This window comes from Bombus huntii, unplaced genomic scaffold (assembly GCF_024542735.1).
Source record: "Bombus huntii isolate Logan2020A unplaced genomic scaffold, iyBomHunt1.1 ctg00000062.1, whole genome shotgun sequence".
In the NCBI taxonomy this organism is placed as follows: domain Eukaryota; kingdom Metazoa; phylum Arthropoda; class Insecta; order Hymenoptera; family Apidae; genus Bombus; species Bombus huntii.
The window spans coordinates 330,560-348,100 of NW_026099323.1; the positions used below are offsets into that span (position 1 = coordinate 330,560).

Consider the following 17,541-nt stretch of genomic DNA (forward strand, 5'->3'; position numbering starts at 1 on the left):
AAAACAAAGTCCTCCGCGTGAATAGAGATATAGCACACATAGGATTAATCTTTCAATAATTTTCTAATAATATTTACGTATATTCAAAAATATTTCTAACAAATATAATAATAGTAAAATTGTCTACAATTCCAAGAATACATATTTCGCTGAAGATGGTCTCTCGTGAAAGAATTACCTGAATTTAAGTACAAAACAGAAACGAAACAAAAATCCGCGACGGATCAAGTCTATTGTCCCAGCGAATGGAACTTGAAATCGAATTTGGATTGTTCGCCGCGGACACGATTTCCAGGTAAATCGATACATTCTAAAAAGCAAGGAAGCCCGTGGGACGGGACAACAAAAATAAATTGAGAAGATTAATTGCAATTACCACATAGGTCGGGTTACACCATTGTTTGACCGACGTCCCTCCTGAACTTCGAAACTGGGTTGCATAATGCGGTCGAGGCACGAGCTTAACCCTGCATTGGGCTAAAATTTCATACATGCTCGTCAAAGGAAGCCTAGACGATGATAATTACCATTTTCAACTATGAAAATTATCACGGAAACTTAGAATTGCACAGCATTTCTGTCCATCTATTAACACGACGTAACATTTCTTCTTCTAGAAAGAAATTCAGAAGAAAAGATGATTGTGTCTAAAAAAAAAAAAAAAAAAAATGAAAAATGAAAAACACGAGATTCAGGTTTACGATCATAGAGAGTTTTCACCGTAACGTTGCGTTTACACAATTTTTATGTATTATTTTGCTACTTGGTTCTTAATAAGTTAATCGATGCCGTGACCAAGGGCACTCGAGAAGCAGAGTCGCGAGAATTCGAGACGTAGAGATCGTGCGAGTCAACGAATTTCTCGAGAGAAAAGTTTATTCGCTCGAGAGGAGATAAACTCTTAAACAACATGTAATTTCTTTTCTCTTGTATTTTCCCAGCGTTTCGTTTACTTTCTCTCCCCTTTGATAAAAAGTTACGATAGTTGACATGGTTCAGCATTTTGAAACATCTGATTTTTAATTGACAAGTTTCTCGATCGAAGAATATTAAATGGAGAACCTTTTAATTGAAAAGACGTTGGGTTTTTAAAATCACTGAGGAGCTTGTTTCAACTTCTGAAACTTTTCGGTCGGGATAGATTTTTGGAAAGTAATTTTAATTGATACGCTTGTACTTCGCTTAGTATACTACACCACCTGGAATATTTTCAATTGGATTTTTTATTGCAAAAATTTATTAATATTGAGAAAACTTTATTCTGCAACTGCATTCTCTTATACAAATATTTCTTCTTCATTTGCTACCCACCTCATTCTACAAATATTTCTCCACGATAATTTTGTAGCTCACTCTCTCTTATAAATTTGTTCAAATAATTAATATACGCGAGCAGTAGTCAAACGAAATCCATCTGTCACTCCATTTGATTATTTTACAAATTTCCATTTAATATTAAGGGGACAAATATTTAATTCGTTATTTTCACGATTTATGCTAAGGATCGCGCTACATCAAAACTTTCAGTTCGTAATGTACGTCAATTTTAATATCATCTGAAGGTTGGAATTATTCTGTATTCCTATCTCATTTAAAATTTAAACTCCACTCTGTAGCATTAATTTGCAGCAGAGACAGCGAATGTATGTAGTAGTCATCTTATCCGTATGCTACAGCGTTCAACGAATTTGCAACTCGTTAATCTAAGCGACACACAACAAGTATTTTGTTTTAGCAGCATTGCCATTCGTTTCAACTTCATCTGAGCGAATGGAAAATCCACGTTCGATCAAAGGAAATATGGTGCGCGAGTTATTCAATTAATTGTCGTATTTATTGATAGTTTAATTAGTTTGCACATTTTCTTTATTTTCACCACAAATTCTGACCAGTTACAGCCTCCTGTTCTAATGTATTTGAAAAAATTAGTGGTTTTATATACAATTTATATACAATGATAAAATGAGAATATTTTAACGTTAATCGAACAAGCTTTCCTTTTAATCAGTAAAAATTATATCCTCGCGAAAAGTTATGACCATCGATATATTCTACCAATTCACGATATATTACGAGTCGTTAACGAATTAAAGAGCTCGTTTTCAAACATAGATCGTACAAAAATTGTTCATTTGTTCATTGTTCGTTGTTCATTGTTCATTCAACCGAATTTGACGAATCGCCAGGCAATTTCTTTTAATTGAAAAAAAGAAACGCGAGGTCTTTTAATCCACCGAGAAGATTATTCGTACAGTTGTAAAATGTCGAATAGATAAAGATTGTACGCGTCTTGTCTTAAACTCTCATTAGCGTAGGTTGATTCGTGCAGTAAAAAAAAAAAAGGAGGGGAAAATAACTTTGCTAAATTCAACCAGGCAGCTTTCGTCGTATTAAAAGTTTTAGGGTTGTTTTATAATTATGAGCCGAGGTTTGCGACAATGTGACGCAGTTTACAATAGTTCGTCGCAGTTGACAATACTTGAGCAACGCGTAGAATAACAGACGATGAAGAATAGTGGTGCAAAAAAACGAATGATATATTATAACGCATGTCGTCATTGATCTGGAAACTCATTAAACGATAGGATTACGGCCATATTCGCGGATTGTATCCGCGACGGATATAAAACGACAAATTCCGTGGATAGGTTCGTTGTAACAACGTCGACCACTTGGACACAATACTCCTTGATTATCCGTGTGATTTTATTTGCGGGCGTGGAATTTCCACGAAAATTCGAAACTGTATGCCACGGTTTCGTAAACCGGTGTTCCATCGCGAAAGTGCTGGATGAAACTGAGTATACAACGTTCAATTCGCGCAATTCTCTTCAATTGACATCATTCCGCCCTATGTTGCATGACGTTTACGTCATGTTTCGAAGAATTTGACATAGGACGGCGCGAACACCATAAATCAATTGTTCGACAGGCGATCGATCGATTTTAAAGTAAGCTTAAACGCCGTTAGATGAACGGCGTCAAGTGAGTTGGCCGTCGTGTCGTCTGCCGGAAATCGAGCTGGCGACACCAGTTTCGCGCTTGTCACGCGCAAGTGTTAGATTGTTTTAAATGGCGTGACGCGGATGACACTTCTGTAATTGTTAAAATTGTTGATTCTTGTCTTTGAGATAACTGGCAAAGAATTGTAAAAGATAGCCTATTGTCAAGAGGAATTTCTCAGGAGTTCGATGGTTCGTTAAGAGGTTCAAGTTGTGCGATTTAGTATTGTTAAACACTGTATTGTGCAACTATTTGCACGTTCATAATGTATATTGATAAATCTAAATGGTGTGACGCGAACTATACTAAATGGCGTAATTGCTAAAATTGTTGGTTTTTGCCTTCGCGATAACTTTGAAAGCTTCCGTGAAAGATAGCGTATCGTCGAGGTCCGAAGTTTTTTCAGAAGTTCGCCGTTTCAGAAGTTTTATTTCAACTCGTATACTTTAGGATTTTTACGCGGCTTTATGCAACTATTTGGACTTTTATAATGTGTATTGATAAATTTAAACGTTGTGACGCGAATGGTATTAAATATTATGATTGTTAAACTTGTTGATTCTTTCCTTTAACATAGCTTTAAAAAGCTTCTATAAAAGCTAGCGTATTGTCAAGGTTCCTCAAAAAATCGGAGTTTTGTTGAAGATTCAAACTGGTTTAGGATTCTAAAACATTGGATATTTCTATTTTGAAACATTTTATAGCCGCGTTTTATGTTTAAGATATACTGAATCTTCATTTATATTACAGATTGTATCATTATGCTGTTATACCTTTAAATTACAAGACCGTATCTTCAAGACTAATTATTAATCATCTTAGAATCTCAGGATTCGATCCTTCGACTTTTAAATTACGTTACGGTATTAAATCATATTACATGGTAATAAATTTTACCAACTTGTTGAAATAGCTTGTACTCTGCGCAAATCAAAATCGTATTATCACTAGATTGATATACAACTAAGTTACTGTATGTCATAGCAACTTTTCAAATCGATCGAAAATCAAAAACGATGCGGTTCGTATCGCGGCAAATAGTATGCCGTGTGTCACAAACATGAAGGTCTTGTAGTAGACATTGAAAACTATGGAAAAATATATATTACGATATTTATATATTATTAATATTATAACATTGCGAAGATATTCGTTGTTGCAATTTAATTACATTAGGGTTGAGTAAATTAAGCTCATTAAATGTCAGTATAAGAAGAGACAAAATTACATTTTAAATTAAGAACATCGATTTCAAAAATCTCTCGATATTTTTTATTTCTTTTTTTTTCCTCTTAAACATTATAGATCTTTAACTACAGCGCGTTGCAATGTAATATACTCGCGTTTAATAATTTTGCAGAACGATATCCTACGAATATTAAACCTTAATCGTTTCCTAGAATTAACTCAAATAAATCCAGGAAATCCCTCAGAGCCATTGATAATTGTCTTACCTGGTAGTAAGTACTTTAACTACGAAACATTACATTACATCGACGACTGTTAATGCGTTAACTGAATTATCGTTTATAGACTAGTAAATTAAGTCACCCTACATAGAAATACAAAATTAGATTTTACGTTGAAAGCGTTGATTTTGGAATCTGTACTGGTCGATCTTATAATTCTACGCCTGTACGAAATTCTGGCAACACTATATCGGAGAACGGAGTTTAAATTATTAATATAAGAACTACTTCAAGTAAATTCAGATTTGCTTCTGAATAATCATGGTTTTCCCATGCTGAAAAATGATCGAGCAATATGAATAATAAAGAACCATTTCTTAGAATTAAATGAGTTTCTATATTTCATTTTCCTAATATAAAATTTTACCAAATACCAAAATTAATACACTTGGACCTAATTAACTAGTATGATATAATAAATACAATGTTATACTAAATAAATATATTAATAATTACAATGCTAAGTGTATTTCGAAATTATTTCTTATTCCCTTTAACAAAATCCTTGCACCTATCATGTTTTTGCAACAGCCTGTATATACAAGGTGTCTCGTCTTGATCGAGCCAGGCAAATATCTCTTAAACCGTATATTATTCGAAAGAAGTGTTTCTTCGAAAAATACATAGCTTCGAGATCTCAAGGTGACCTTCGTTTATTCAAATGGATTTCTACATACATTTTTTTCATACGCTATTCGATGGATTTTTTAATTCCCTACAAACCAGTATTAGAGTACTTCAATGGAAAAATGATTAGTTCAAAAGGTATTCCAGCTTCAACCTTGTAAAACTTATCGCATGAAAGACAAGGAAAGATAACACAGCGCACTTACGTTCATATGTTTCTTGTCCTCCACACGCTCAATTTTAATGAAATTAACAATGAGATATCTTTTAAGCTAAGAATTTTCAGATACAACTACCTTGATACTTTTCCGTAGAGAACTAAAAAGTGCATCGGATGGTGTATGAAAGATAAAACGTATAATTCAATTGGAAGAAACAACGGTTATCTTAGAATCTCGTAAACGCTTCCACTTAGACAAATCCAATTGAACGTCGTAAGATGGACCAATTGAAACCGTACAATTTTATTGTACGCTCTTTCTCGAATTACGTATAGTTTAGGATATATGTTTGCGTGGAACGATCAAAATGAGACACCATGTACATTAATACATTCCACATTCATTATCGCGAAATTGCGTTTCCCTTTGACTTTTTCGAGTTTCCGGGACGCGACAGCACGTTCCATTCAACCGCAATTCGCGTACTCGCTTACAATTAGTCAGGGTCGCGATACTCGCGAGTTCCACTAGCGCGATTAGTCATAATGGCTATTATTTTATTGTGTAACAGCTTTTTCCCTCGTTGCTTGCCAATCGAATTGCCTGTTACCGAGAGGCACTACTCGACACGCCCGCGTCTCTAAACGTTAAATACCTTGAATATTAATGTCAGCGACGTCTGATATAGTGCATTTTACCGATGATGAAATCCACTCGATCACTAGGGAAAAACACGGCGTAACGAGGGCGTGTGTACATGAAACGTGGATCATTTGCTCCGCACGATCGATCATGCTAATGTAACGAATATAACAAATCGTTACGATAGCTTCTACTCTTAGAAGAAAGAATAGAAATACCAGCAGACACTGGGAAAATGACAAATGTACAATCAGTTCCAAGTAATCCGCATGTCTTGAAAACATTGACATTCTTTGTTTAAATAAAGCATGTAGGAGTCAATCTGACAAGCTGAACTGATCGATTTCGATGTTTGAAAAGTTTTTAATTTTACGTATCAAAATACGTAGATAGGGTTCATTTCGCAGAAACGGAACGATTAATTAACCTCGATAGAATTGGTCAGTTTTATTTCTATATCGTAGTTACTTTTTGTTTTATTACGCAAGAATAAAACAGTTATGTTAATCGTTTTGTTACGAAATACGTTAACTCTACGCTGAAATTTTAGAAGATTTTACTCGAGTATAAATAGCCTTTCTATTACGAAGACTTTTGTATGGGAATGTAGATGCCGAAAAATGTCAGCTCGAAAATACAGAGAAAAGATTTATATATAAAATTCAGCATAAACCGGAAACGCCACTTCAAGACGCGTAAATGTACCAATGTATCTTTCATCAAGATAGAAAAAGGGACGTCGAAATTATTAATAGACTAATAGACTATTAATAATTAATAGACTATTAATAGACTGTTGAATGGTTTAATCGAGACACAATGGAATACACAATAGAATTGTAATATCGTGATATAATGTGTTTACAAAGAGTGGACAATAGAGATGTTAATCAGACAGAAAAAGACGATTGTTGTTCAACCTGAACTATTCACGCCAAACGCACAGAAAACAGCGCAATCCACACTCTCTCGGCAACGCCACTCGCAACCTCTGTCTCCGCTCAGCTCGCACTCGGCTCCTCGACTCGCACGCTGCTTTTCGACTCCCACGCTGCTTTTCGACTCGCACGCTGCTTTTCGACTCGCACGCTGCTTTTCGACTCCCACGCTGCTTTTCGACTCGCACGCTGCTTTTCGACTCGCACGCTGCTTTTCGACTAACGCTCTGGCCGTTGCCGCATTCTATTGTCTATTGCTGGGCCCACCGCACACGTGTTCTACAGACGCTCGTAGCCAGGGTCACGTAGGTCCTTTCGACTATTTACCTATTTACCTGAAGGACCCGGTAATGCATCGATGGAGCCGACAGCGCCTCGGCTCTCGCGACATTGTCTGTAGTTAGCTCGACGTTTCTTGGGCCCTTCTTCCCGATACTACAGAATTTTTACAGAAATACATAATAACAGAGTAGTGATACATCAACGGCTGTCATCAATCTCAGGTGTGCGTTATTACGTTGACCCTGGCCACGGATTAGCTAACACCTTGATGGTGACGTTATTAATCGATGGGGTTTTTACTTTCTGAATGATATACAGCATTATGTGACGTTTCCTATTTCAGCAGATTGACTTTAGAAAGAAAGAAACTGTAGAAAGAGAAAGGGAGAAAATGGGGAGTCATAAATTCTCGTATCATTAATAGAAGTCTAAATATCACGTGATAAGTTATATATAGCACGTAATAAAATATTCGGCTTACCTTTTCAATTTAGTTTCCATCAAAGATAGATTACGGATTTTTATGCAAATTCATATCTTTACGAATATAACTGAAGGAATGGGACCTCGATGGATAATCATTTTTTCGATAGATATTATAACGAGTACTATAGTTCGAATTTATTCATATATTTTTGCTTATGTTTCGCGTTTAAGTCTCCCATAAGTGCATAAAAAGTTGCATACTAGTCAAAAATTGAATGGTCACACATTTTGGTCAAACTTGAGTTAAAAGTAAAATATGGTTCTACAATGTTTGTAAATTATTGCAGATATTGCGATCAAAAGGCGATTTAATATTAAACACAAGAAGCACATTAGGTGCTCGAAACATGTGGCACAGCGTAGCTTAAAAACCCCTTTATCTCGACATGCGCTAAATGTGTTTTAGATCTTTACTCTCGGTTTCCATTCGATTAAAAACGTAGAATGAGAAACAAAACTCCAGAGAGTACAAACGTCCCTTCCATAGGATTCCACAAGAATCATCCCCATTCAACATACATAACATCCGTACGTACATCGATAAAAGTCCAGTATCTCTTTCCGATCGGAGAAAGAAAGCCATTCTCATGAGACTTAAAATTCGACATACTAAACTGACACACTCTTATAACTTTATCCTATTTGTAGATGATAATCTTCTTAATCGTAGCAACGTTAATGCATGAAAAGTAAATTAAATTAAGAAATAAATTCGCTCTGCCAAACGAGATGCAGCATGTCTAAATCAGAAGCATTGAAGATCTTCTTTATCTTCTCAAAGATATTAATCTGTATCAGCAATTATGATATCGTAAGCTACCTGCTTAATTCTAACATACGCTGTAGCGTAGTATAGATACCGTTGTTTGAGTTTCTAACTTGCCTTATTGCATTCTACGCTTTGCTCTTTGTTACGTATTTTATTAATCGCGGTAGCTACCTAATCCCGGACCATAAAAATCATGAAAACGATAAAGAAATAAATAAATAAGGAAGAACAGAGCATCGACTATTAGTAAAACCTACTCGACGATAGAAGCGCCTTTTCTTCGTTTCGCGGTGCCGCGAAAACGAAAGAAAAACCGCGGCCAACAGAGCGAAGGTAAAGAATCGGAAGCCGGCGGCAGAATTAAGAGGAACGCCGTTGGCTGTTTACAGTGAATACCGGTCGCGATAAATCCAGCCTCCGGTACACTCGAAATTGCTTTTCGAGGGTCGCCTTGTAGCGGATGCAATTAAACAGGATCACTGTACGCTCGTAATAAAATCTCCAAGTTCCAGTGCGCTTCCGGGATGAAAGAATCGGCTGCCTCCGCGGTGCGACGCTATTCCCGGCCGTGCAAAAAGTTCCCTTGAAAGCGCGCACTCCTCGTAACGAGCTTTTGCTAATTTTTTTAATTAATTCAAGATCGAATAGGTATCGATTAGAATCGCGATCCACATTTACGCGTTTCGATGAAACACGAATTATTAACACGAAAACACTTTCGTATTGGGTTTGAATAACATATAACGAGGTTTGAAACGAGCAGAATGTTTAATTGAAAAATTTAACTTACATTTTTACGAAGCGTCAAGACATTGTGAGATATATTTCGAAGGATTATATTTTGCTCAAATGTTTGCATTGATTTGCACAAATTATGCAGCTATATTGTTACAATATGGAACGTATTATAATGAAACGTATATTGTTACAATAATGTAAGGTAAAACCAATCCATAAATTACAGTAATGAAATTTCATATTGAATATGTACGATATTGTAACTATACAAATTAATGAACAGTTTAACAGTTTAATTAATGAACATGATAAACAATTTAATAAATCACAACTGAAGACCTTAGTAAAATAGACGTGTAAGTGCAGTTATTCAAGAAGATGATAAAAACGCTCATACAATTCCAGTTTTAATAGCATGAAAGTATAACTGCACTTACACATTTCAGAAATATTAATTATCCTAGTACTATTGCTCTTTTAATATAACGTTTTTGAACACGTAACATTAAAATCACGAAATCTATCATGATGGATCTGCCACATTATGTTCAGTTATGTTTCCTGTACTTCTCACGGAAATTACTTAACGAAATAAGGTTCGACTACGTCTAAATTTAATCTTAATTCTTTTATTTTTTTAAATTTGCTAAAAATCTCGTGTTTTTTTTAGCTCATTAAAAAGGTTTCGTATTATATTCATATATTTATACAAATTGGTGGGAGGATTTTAATTAACGATAGCCTGCGTCCATCGAGGCAAGTGGAATTAAATTTGATCTTGTAATGAAAGTTTGCCAGTTGCACTCTGTGTTTAAACGGCTCGAAGGTATTTAGTGTTTTTTGTAGAAAATCGAGAGCCGCAATGTTATACAGATTGTGAAGCTGTTCGCAAGAGATACGAAAAGTTATGAAGATGGCTACTCGAAAGTTCCCATTAGCCTACTTAAACCAAGTGCATCGCCCTCAACGACAACGACACTTATACTCACCAGTCTCCACCAAAATATGCAAACTACCCCTATGAGAGGTATTTTTCTTTTCTTTTGATAAAAACAAAACTGTATAATAAGCGATACAGAACTTTGCAAGTATAATCACATAAAATCAAGCGGCGTTAGGTAAAACTTTGGTAAACTTCTTATGAATATCGTAACTTTGATCTTCAAAATATAGTAAATTATACCATCAACCCTTAACGCATACCAAGATAGGACAAGCGATGTCTTCTTATCAAGAAGGCTATTAACATTCTCGAAAAACTGTACGATCTTTTTAATAGTTCCATCGATTAGCATTAATATATATTTTTTTTAGAAGAATATTATACAATATCGCGGAACATTTTACTCGAAGGATTTTATTAAAGTAAAAAGTACGTCAAAATAAAATTACGCTCTGACCAGAAATTATTAACAGTCACTGTGTACGCTATCATTTCGTAAAAGCGCGTTATAATTAAATTTTATTAAAAGGATAATACCGTTAAACAGCTTCGAGGCAAATACTAAAAGTATCGGATAAGCGTTTTTTCATCCAGCAAAAATTCAACAAGAACGTACTGTAAAATGGTAAGAAACTTCTAAAATCCTTTAATACGTCAAGAAGTTGGCGTTCGAGTCTAAAGTGGAGATAAAAAAATGCTTGTTTTCACCGAAAAGGCGAAAGCTCAAGAGATCGTTTTAAGCGTCTTAAGAAAATTATAGCCCGTAAGCATGGAACGTTGAAAAAGTAAATTCGAAGAACAGAATATTATTTGGAGATTGTTTTATTGGGCATGCGCATAAAGGAGCGCAACCACCTCTCTATGAACGCTTTCTACATACGAAACGGTTGTGTGCTGAACAAACATCGGACCAATCTCGGTTCACTTCTTCCCTCGCGGCCTGCTTTCACGAATCTCCATCCCTGAAACCATCCTTTCATCCCTCGTGGTCGTGGGTTTTTCGACGCTTCTCTCGTGCGATTGAAAGTAAAGGGAGAGAAAAGAATTAGAGCGATGTTCATCGATTAGGGACGAAGGGTGAGAAAGCATACAACAGTGAAATAGCAAACAGAGAACTTTTTAGGCCTTTAGGCTTTTAATCATTTTTGATAACGTTAGAATCCCAAGGAGAAGTGTAACTGGAAGTCCGCTTTACTGCGGAAGGCAGAATTATGAAATGTAAATAAATAAATAAAGTAACTTTAGAATCTTCAATTTTTAATGATTTAAAAATCTCTGATTTTTAATAATTTTAGGATCTTTAAGAGAAGATTAATCTTAATAATTTTGGAATCTCTGGACAATTTTCATAATTTCATTGATCGATTAAAATGATTTTTGATTCCAAAAATTAAAGTTTCGCGTGAAATTTATTTTTATCAATATCCATAGTTTTTAACAACAAAACGCGAGATTCAGTATAAAATAATTTTTGTACCATCGCGCCGGTGTGAAATTTTAAGCATGGACACTGTGTACCTGGAAAATAAGTCGAATACAGAACGTAAAAACGCGTAAAATAGGTTTGAAGTAGAGAAAATGAGGTTTGTAGAATTGTAAAGTGCTGTACCGAGCAGGATTTTTTATTCAAACGAAGTACTTTGTGGTCGAAAGTTTTACGGATTCTAAAGCGATGAGAGCAACAGGTCCCCTACTAAATGTTTCATATTTTTAACTAATTGTTAAGAATTTCAAACGGATGAGATAACCTCGTTAAAGACCGTAGAGAATTTTAAAGTTTGTCGTTTTGTATATAAAATCTGATTATAGACGGTCTCTACTGATACCATCTTTCGGTTTAAATCTTCTTCTTTGCAAATCAATTAAAAATTCTTTCAAATAAAAACTATTTATACTTATGTAAATTATTATGAATTTATAAATATATTTAAATTTGTTGTGGTCAGACACGAAGGCCTAATGTAAAATAAACTGCCTTGCATAACTTACGTGTAATAACAGCTGGACAAATCTTTAATTCTGTGGTTGACGAGGAAAAAAACAAAAAATGTTTATCACGGAAAACGTATAAATATAAACTCGTTGATTCGATAAACGCAACAACGATGAGCCTTTGCGTCATTCTTATGCCAATACTATTGATCGAACTGAAAGAAGCTTTCAACACGTTGAATGCTAGCTTTACAGGGATTACCCGTGGCGCCATAATGAATTTTTTATTATGCGATAAATGTAACGGTGAAATATTATAGGTCTATACTTCATGTATAAATAAATTTATTTTTATATGTTTTATACTGTATTAATTTCGTCACGCCGTTGTAGTAACGATGGTGATAATGAACAATCGACATTTGTTCAAATTTTTTGATTTTATTTTTACCAATCTTGGCACACCGGTTACCGGTGACCTCCATGGCGGCACCGACAAGTTGAGTGTCGGTGACCGATGACCCCCGTGGCATGTGACATGCTAAAATGAACGCGGTTCCGATCAGTCCTTGAAAAACTGCGTGATTCTCGTTTACAATAACATCATGACAGAAAAGTAATTTCAGATATAAAATATCTCAAGTTTTACAGTTTAGGTGTTAGATGCTGTGAAAAATTGAAATAGAATAAAATTGTCTAAAATATAATAACATAAGTCCAAATGAAACGTTTATGAGTCATTCGCGATTCGATGGCGTTAACTAAGCATTACATGCTATTTCCAATGAAATTAAGACAAAGTACTGTATAATTAATTTTATCGTAAATTATGTATCCCATGAAACAATGGAACGAACTGTGAAACGCGAAAACTGGAAAATTTCAATCTTCTCCTTCCATCGTTTTTGAAAGCAGGAAAATCGTAATTCAGAATGGAAACATTGTAAACACGATATTGTGTTCATAGAATTATCAATTCGAGTAGGTACATGATTTATTGTAACGTAAAACCGGACACTAACGATGATCGAGCATAATTCCCTTTCGCATAATTACTCGAGTTCTCTAATAAACGTTCACTAAATCAACCAAGGTTGCTCGTTCGATTGAAACGAAAAACCATTCGAATAAATAGTCTGAACGTTTAAAAAGCGGATCGAGAGGCAAGTTATATCAAGGTTTCCACGAAAAGAACCTACAAACGTCGCTAATAATCGCTGAGAACGAATCACCAACCAAAGCTAACGCGTTTGCCGATCGTGTTACGATAATGACGCGCTACGTCAAACCATTTCGACGATCTTAGATTTAAGCGAAGTTTTTTCTTCCTCATCTTATATTCATCTATCGGTATATTGATTCTGGATAATGGAAAAAGTCACGGAACTGCGACCAATAGAAACTTGTTAACACGTTGCGAGAATTCTTTTTGTTCTTTCGTCCTATTAGAAGTGAATCAGCGAGTATTGATCGATGAAATAAAGTAATAGATGCAGATGGAGTTTCACTGAAAGATCGTATAACACTGTCGTCTAGTTGATACTTCCATGGACCCAGTTTCGATAGATATACTTTGACGTAAAACGCGACTCATTACTTCCATCGAACCACGTTTACCGTATCGTGCAACTATTTCCCTGGAACTGTTCCATTTATCGCCGGTACTCGTTAACGAAACTCTTCCTGTCCTTGGCTAACCCGGTCGTAGAATGCCTCCTGAATGCTCCGTGATATTTTCAGAAATTCTAGGGAATTTGAGGTCACTTGTAATCGTTGTTCGTGACGTTACACGTCTAATACGTGATTCTTGTTTAGACACGGATTGATATAATGCAGCGATTTTCAATTTTTGTTCAACCTACCGCGCGTCTAAACTAATTATCCAGCAAAATTCTGCTAAAATTCTATTGAAATTCTGGTACGTTAAAAAATATATTATATTTGATTTGACATATGCCATATGCTGTATAGCTATCGTTATGTTTATTTTCTTGAACGCGTTCAATTTTTATATATTTTGCTTTAAAAGATAGATTGAGATGTACGAGGTAATGTTTATTCTTTGTAATGTGTTATTTTGTATTGGCACTGTTGGAGGAAAACACTCCACTCTTCCAGGAAAATTCTACGTCTGCTCTACTGTTTAGTTTTCCTGATTTTCGAACCTATTAAGCATTATCTATTACTAAATTAATTTGAAGGGCCTTCCAGACCAATAGCCTTTTCTGGAATATGCCTTGTGTAGATGGTGCAGCGAGATGTAAACAAACTGGATTTTTGGAATTATAAATGTAGTATCGTGGACGAAAGGCCTAAGAAATATCGGGCGAACTATGAACAATGTCGCGAGAGCCGAGGCGCCGTCGGGCCCATCAATGTGTCATCGGTCTTTTCCAGTGCATAGTTTCGTGGAAAAGACCTACGTGACCCTGGCCACGAGCGTCTGCAGAACACGTGTGCGGTGGGCCTAGGAAAAAGACAACAGAATGCGGCAACGACCAGAGCGTTAGTCGAGAAACAGAGTGTGAGTCGAGGAGCCGAGTGCGAGTTGAGCGGAGACAGAGGTTGCGAGTGGCGTTGCCGAGAGAGTGTGGATTGCGCTGTTTTCTGTGCGTTTGGCGTGAATAGTTCAGGTTGAACAACAATCGTCTTTTTCTGTCTGATTAACATCTCTATTGTCCACTCTTTGTAAACACATTATATCGCGATATTACATAAATACCATAGGCCCATGGCTTCGGGGCTCTATTGTAATGTCACGCTGCCAGTGTCACGACCGGCATACTTCAAATCCGACGGACTGACGATAGAGATAAAGATGTGGCGGCACTCGGCGACAATGTATATCGCTGAAGTGCCTAATGAACCATCAACATCCCAACGGTCCTTCCACCGAAGGTTCTAGAAGAAAGAGCACGTGGCAACGATCGCGGACGCCTAGCAAATGCATGGACGGTGGGGATGTTGAGGAATGACAAAAGAAAGTAATCGGATCCGATCGAAAGTAAAATCATAAGAGTCAGTCTTAGAAAGTCACGCCTAGAGTTCGGAAGTAAATTGTAAAGTGTATTGATGTTAGAAAAAAAATAAAGTTTTCTTTTTTTATTTTTTACCTCAAATTCCTTTTTTTATTTTGTTATTTTACGTGACATTTTGGCGATCCTGCCAGGATAGTGAAAAGTGTTTGTTCGGAAACCAAAAGACATTCATCATCTACGGAAGATCGAATTATTTGGGACTACGGTCATCCGCAACAACAAAGTAACTATCACGAACCAAGTGAAGTAACAATAAAAGGTAAACTGAATTCCTGTGTACGTTACCGTGAAAGAAAATTTAGCTTCAGTAGCCAAGACTCGTCTTCGTCTGAAAATTATAAATCAGCGCAATAATGTCTAAGGCAAACGAATCTCAAACTTCAACCTCAACTGACCCAATGTTGCGAGCAATATGGGACAGTATTCAAAAACAGAACGAGAACATTGCCCTTTTACGAGAGGAAATGTTACGTTTGTCTATGCAAAATGACGAAGAGAACAGACACAGGGCAGCAGAAATCGAGAATCTCGGGAAAACCGTCGCAGCGCTACGGACTGGGTTCGGATCCCCTGCGACCGATGAATTTGCTTCCATTATCACCGAAGACAATGAAAGTGCGTCGACAGCAATCAATCGTACTGTGAATATGGCAAAAGCACGCAAACTGTCAGGGTTAGCAGCTTCAGACACCCCACCTGTCCACCTCGACAGCGAACAACCCGAGGTGGAAGAAAGAGGCTATTTTTCGCCCGCTCCTCCCACTCTACGAGCTAAGGATGCAATACGCTACATCCCAACGCTCAACGGAGATGATGATGTAGGAGTTGAAGACTTCATCAAAGAAGTGAGAAGTATGAAGGATCGCTGTATGGAGCAAGATCTATTGCTAAAAGCAATAAAAGTGGAAAAAATCGTGGGGAAAGCAGCCCAAAGTATTCGCAACATTCCTATTGAGTGTTACAGTGATCTGTACGACGCACTGAGAAATAACTTAGCAGCACAAGTGACTTCGGATGAGTACCAAGAACAATTACGAGAGTTGAGACAGGGACGCGAGGAATCAGTGCAAAGTTTTAATATTCGGTTTAGAAGAATACTCAACCGTTTGCTGTACGCAGTAACCAATGAGTACCCACAACCACTAACACGTAAAATTATGACTGAAGAAATCACGAAGAAGACTGTTCGTGTGTACCTAAAGGGACTCAGACGCGACATAGGGCGAATACTATTAAGCAGTGAACCCTTGAATTTTCCGGAAGCTGAAAAAAAGGCAGCCGATGTAGAACGCTACTTGCGAGAAGAACGACAACCTAATTGGTCATGTAATCGCTTACCTTCGGTTAGTAATCGCCCCGACAACCAGCATATGCAGGTAAGACGATCTAATGTACCATCAAGATCGCCTAACACGCCAGTAGCTCAGAAACCTGCTACATTTAACCAAGTAGAAAATAGATCACCTGCTGAACGCGCGCAGATGAAGTGCTTCAAGTGCGGAAAGCTGGGACACATTGCCAACAAGTGTCAAAATTTTCTACCACCGAGCCAGCGCGATCGACCACCCGCAAGGATTCCAGGCAGTCCAGGAATGGGACGAAATACAAGAAACAACATCGAACCAGGAGATGGACGAACCGTACGAGACATACGAGTCAACATCGCCACGGGAAGATTACTCGCAATACCTTTGTCAACCCGAACCGAAGAGCGAGTATTTCTGGTCGACACAGGAGCAGGGATAAACCTGGTGAAACGTAACAAAACTGTCAACGCGATACAAATAGGGCCTAAACAAAAATTTTCTATGGGACGAGACAAGTACGAAACTAACGAATACGTAACGAAACGAATTTTTGGACAAAATCACATTTTTCACATAGTACCGAACAATTTCCCTATTATCGAAGACGGAATCATTGGGCTACCATGTTTAGAGAAGTATAACTATTCAATATCCAATGACAAAATCCGATTAAACGACAAAACCATTTTATTTCAGAAACCAATACATTTGACTCCTGGAGAAAACAGAGTTCAAACAATCTATTTGGAAGGCAAACCAACTAAAGTATGTTTTATCAACACTGGAGAGCAAAACGTTGAAATTTCTAGCAATATTCAAAATTCTCATGACTTTTCCAACGTATCAAAACTAAAAAGCCTAGTGAGAACAGATCACATTGAAAAACCAATCCGTGAATCCATCGAAAAGATTATCCTTCATTATATTGACATCTTTAATTTAGAAACCGATCTTTTACCCTGTACTAATTTAACTCAGCACACAATTTCGTTAACCAAAGACAAAATTATTAACACACGATCGTATAGACCACCGGAATGTCACCGTGACGAGATTTCGCGACAAATAGGAGACATGTTGAAGAAAAATATTATAGAAGAATCCGAATCCCCTTATAACTCTCCGGTATGGGTAGTTCCGAAAAAATTAGACGCCTCAGGAAAACAGAAATGGAGGATAGTTATCGATTTCAGGAAACTAAATGAA

The 17,541-nt window shown here is 36.7% G+C and overlaps 2 protein-coding genes and 1 pseudogene across 5 annotated transcripts in view; 2 read left to right on the plus strand and 1 right to left on the minus strand.

The window, feature by feature from the left end:
• LOC126876031 (uncharacterized) overlaps nt 1-17,541 on the minus strand; it is a 142,005-nt gene that overhangs the window by 40,532 nt on the left and 83,932 nt on the right. The window lies entirely within an intron of this gene.
• The window catches only part of LOC126876028 (hematopoietic prostaglandin D synthase-like), a 160,854-nt gene that overhangs the window by 34,207 nt on the left and 109,106 nt on the right, over nt 1-17,541 (plus strand). The window contains exon 1 of one of the 4 annotated variants that reach the window (XM_050638942.1): nt 14,286-14,393. The exons of the other annotated variants lie outside the window; for them this stretch is intronic. The gene's annotated coding sequence lies outside the window, so the exon portion shown is untranslated. Of the gene's footprint in view, nt 1-14,285; nt 14,394-17,541 lie in introns of those variants that run through there. 4 annotated transcript variants of the gene reach the window in all.
• Nucleotides 1-17,541, plus strand: part of LOC126876026 (carcinine transporter-like) — a 65,268-nt pseudogene that overhangs the window by 1,540 nt on the left and 46,187 nt on the right.